This window comes from Glycine soja, chromosome 10 (genome assembly GCF_004193775.1).
Source record: "Glycine soja cultivar W05 chromosome 10, ASM419377v2, whole genome shotgun sequence".
Taxonomy (NCBI): domain Eukaryota; kingdom Viridiplantae; phylum Streptophyta; class Magnoliopsida; order Fabales; family Fabaceae; genus Glycine; species Glycine soja.
The window spans coordinates 32,953,799-32,958,529 of NC_041011.1; positions in this window are offsets into that span (position 1 = coordinate 32,953,799).

Consider the following 4,731-nt stretch of genomic DNA (forward strand, 5'->3'; position numbering starts at 1 on the left):
GAAAAGAATTATTAACATGTCAGTTATATTTTTCAATATATTAACATTAGCATTAGTCGGGAGCATAAATATTTTAATTGTACAATATGCATCCATGTTTGTATTGAACAGTGCTTTGAAAGGATTTGACGATACTCCACAAAGTAAATCCAAGGCTGCAGCTAGGTGGATTATTGTTAAAGTAAGTCATTTAAACAATGATTCTAATTATATTTTATTGCTATGTAGACTAATTTGTACTTAACATTGCATATCTAAATTTCATAATGTATTTAGTGTAACAGACAAAAAGGAAGCACTGAGTATGAATATTACGTCATGCACTAGATGTCAACTTTAATATTAGGAAGTTTAAAGAATAATTGGGAAACAGTAATTGTTTAATTCAAACGTATTTCATTTTGTTATAATTAGTATTATATATTATTAACTTATGGTTTACCTTGAAATGATCTCAAGTAATGTGTAATTTTCATTGAGAAAAGGAGAATTAAGTGATTATTTGTTTGAGTATTTTTATCTTTTTTAGAAAATATTTTTGTTTTGTGGTAAATTTTGTGAAGTCAAGCAAGTCGGAGACCCAACATGGTATCTACAAAATTTACTCACACGTTATTGAAACACCACCAAGCAAGTCGGAGACCCAGCATGGAGTGCATGGAACGTGAAAAAAGATTCAGGTTTGCGGTAAACTTTGTGAAGTCAGCAAGTCGGAGACCCAGTATGCAATTCACAAAATTTATCCACACGTTATTAAAACACCACCAAGCAAGTCAGAGATCCAGCATGGAGTGCATGGAACGTAAGCGCGTACTAAAGAATACTAACACAAAATTGAAAAATAAATGAATAATTGACGTAGTGCTATGTAGTTAATTAAATGGATGAGATGTGCACAAATAAATTGAATGGGAATAGAAAGGGATAAAATGGAAGCGGGGAATACACTTAATAATAAAGGGTGCAAGGTTAAAACATGGGAAAAAATAAATAAGTGATAGAATATTTATAATACATTACTAACTAAGCAGGCAATGATAAATCAAATTGGAGAAAAAAATAAATAATAGAGCGAAACCGAAAAAAAGTGGTGTAAATAGCAGTTTTTATTTTAGTTGGACTATGCCCAAGAGAAGTAGGGGTCTGTGCGTAAATATGGGTTGTAACTAGTAGAATTCATTTTGTGGGATTTTTTGAAAAAAAACAGACCAGGCCCTAAATGGAAAAAGGCATATATGTAAAAACGGTGGTGTACATAGCAATTTTTATTTTGTTCTAGGCTTAAGAAATCAAGCCCCTTTCAACTCTTTTTTTTATATATATTTTTTAAAAATGATCCGCAACAAACATGAATAGAAAAATTTTAATGATCTCGTCGGCGGCCCAAGGGCTCACCGACAAGGTGTAATGAATCAAACAGGAGACCCAAAGAAAGAATGAAGAAAAACAAAAGAGAAGATAGGGAAGGAAAAACTAAGGAGAGAATAAGAGACAAAGAAAGGGGTGAGGGGGAAAGAATGAGGGAAACCTAAAGATCCCATAGTTGGTTCATTTCTCCTTCTCGGGATTCTTGTCTCTTCTTATTCTCTATGGTTCCTTTGTGGATTTTCTGTAATTGTATGTGTAATCATGTGTCCTTGTGATACCCAAATCCCCTCCTTTTATGTTGTTTATTCTCCTTTTGTCCCTTGTTATTCTTTCCATTTTTATTATTATTTTTTTCCATTTTATTTATGTTCTTCCTTTCCTTTTTCCTTTTTCTTTTCTTTCCTTCTGTCTTTTTTTCTTTTTCTGTTTTGTCTTTCCTTTTTTTTCTTTTTCTCGCTTTCTATTTTGTTCTTTCTTTCCTTTTTCTTTGTTCTTCCTTTCCTTTTTCTCTTTCTTGTTTCTCTTTTTTTCCTTCCTTTCCTTTTTTCTTTTTTTTATTTATTTTTTGTTATTATTATTATTATTTACTTTTTTTCATTTTTTTGTTTCTTTGTTGAAAAAAAAATGTCTAGACAGAATTAGGGTCTAACACAACAAATTAACTCATTTGGGTTATTTGCTAGGTGTTAAATCTGTCTTGGACAGTGGTTGTCATTTGTTTCTTCCAACCATTCATACTCATTCATTTATTCCTCATGAGCTGAATTTTTTAGATAAGTTTTAAAATTGTGCATGCATGTTATGCTTTCTTAGCTTTGGTTGTTGCATTCATCTTCCAAAACTGTCATTTAATTTTATCTTCTTCTTAGATAAAAATGCATAACACTTAACAATAACTTTATGTCCTATTTTTTCAATCCATCGCTCTCTTGCATGGTTGATTCAATAAACACCTGGATCTAAGGATTATATTAAAAAATAGATGCAAAACTCACAAAGAGATGTCTACCTAGGAGCCTAATTGAATGGGTAAGTAAAACTGAACAAGTCAATTTAAATAATTTATGCATTATAATAACTTAATATTCTCCAATGCAATGGACATTGGCAACTGGTGGTCATATGTCTTAAGGACAATGTAGTTGTTGGTTTTGTTCCTTGCACAATGAGCCTGACAACTACTTGAAGGAATGATTAACAGATAAGTTCTAATTTGTAACACATTTACTTTATCACTAGTATTTTGACATCAATATTTTAATTGTATAATATACATGCATGTTTCTATTAACCAGTGCTTTGAAAAGATTCAACGATAATCATGGAAGTAAATCCAAGTCAAATGCTAAATGGATTTAAGTTAAAGTAAGTCATTTAAACAATGTTTGATCTCTTCAAAATGACATTTTATTACTGTGTACACTAATTTTGGAATAACTTTGAACATCCTATTGAATTTAGTGTAATAAGTAAAGAGAAAGCACTGAGTGTGGCTATTACATCATGCATTAAATATCAACCATAGTTCTCAGAGCTTTCAATGATAATTAGGAAATGATAATTGTTTTTTTTCAAAACTAATTTCATTTGTTATAGTTGTTATTATTTACCATGATTAAGTTATATTTTATTATATCATACAATATTTTATTATACACATTTACTTTATCACTAGTATTTTGACATCAATATTTTAATTGTATAATATACATGCATGTTTCTATTAACCAGTGCTTTGAAAAGATTCAACGATAATCATGGAAGTAAATCCAAGTCAAATGCTAAATGGATTTAAGTTAAAGTAAGTCATTTAAACAATGTTTGATCTCTTCAAAATGACATTTTATTACTGTGTACACTAATTTTGGAATAACTTTGAACATCCTATTGAATTTAGTGTAATAAGTAAAGAGAAAGCACTGAGTGTGGCTATTACATCATGCATTAAATATCAACCATAGTTCTCAGAGCTTTCAATGATAATTAGGAAATGATAATTGTTTTTTTTCAAAACTAATTTCATTTGTTATAGTTGTTATTATTTACCATGATTAAGTTATATTTTATTATATCATACAATATTTTACTGATCCAAGAACATTGGAACCAGAGAGAATAAATGCAATTCGCATTCAATGGGCAAGATGTTTACCAAAAGTTAAAAATGAAGCACTAAGTAGTGTTTAAGAAATTTTGCAAATGTTAGACTTAAGTAAATCTTAGATTATAGATGATAGTTAGGTATTGACATTATTGTATTTATTAATATTTATTTAATAATAATTTTAATGTAATATATAATGCATAGATTGATTTAGTTTTCGCCTGGATTGGTTTTGTTTTTAATTTGCAGGTTTGGGTTCATTTAATAAATAAACAAAATGTTAAAAAATGCAAAAACAATATCAGTTCTTCCCAAAACCGATGTTGTATTGTGCTACACAACATCAATTCAAGCAAAACTAATGTTGTATAGTACTTATGACATTGGTTTTGAGGATATACAACATCAAACCGATGTTGTATGGCAGAACCAATGTCATCTATGCTTTGTTTTTTGGCTATTTGCTACTACTATACCACATCTATATATTAGGGGGAACTGATGTTGTATAGGGGATTTTAACATCAGTTTTTATAACATATGTTAAAAATGACCTACTTTTAGTGACAATTATTTTAACATTGGTTCAAAATTGATATTGAATGTTCAAAATAACAGATGTTAAAAGTGTTTTTTCAAATAGTAAATAATAAAAACGTCTACAAAAGCAACACAAAATTTCCCATATAAAAATATTATTAATACATGAGTATTTTTGGTATAAAATTTAAATTTATAATATATTGATATTGATCATTTAGTTATTTATTTCTCATAAAAAGAACAAAAAATAATAATAATAATATTATTAATAATAATGAATCAAGTTATTATAAGAGTACCTCTGAGAGAGTTATTCCTTATGCCGTTCGTTATTGTCTTGTAACCTAACCATTAAAAATTATTCCTTGTAACATTAGATTACAAGAAAATAAAAAATGATAATAATAAGAGATAATTTTATTAGAGTTACTTTTAGATTAATTTAATCTTTCCTTGTAACAATAACAAAGGGTATATGTTTGAAATAATCCAAGTCCCACATTGGCTAACAATACAACCATATTAGACTTTATAAGTGAGGGGCAACCCTCACCCCTTAAGCTAGCTTTTGGGGTTGAGTTAGGCTTCTCACATTAGACATTCTAATATGGCATCAGAGCAGACAAACACCCACCATTTGTTTTCCACGCATCAAGCCCAAGAAGTGTTTGGCGTGAGGGGGTGTGTTGGAAATAATCCAAGTCCCACATAAGTAA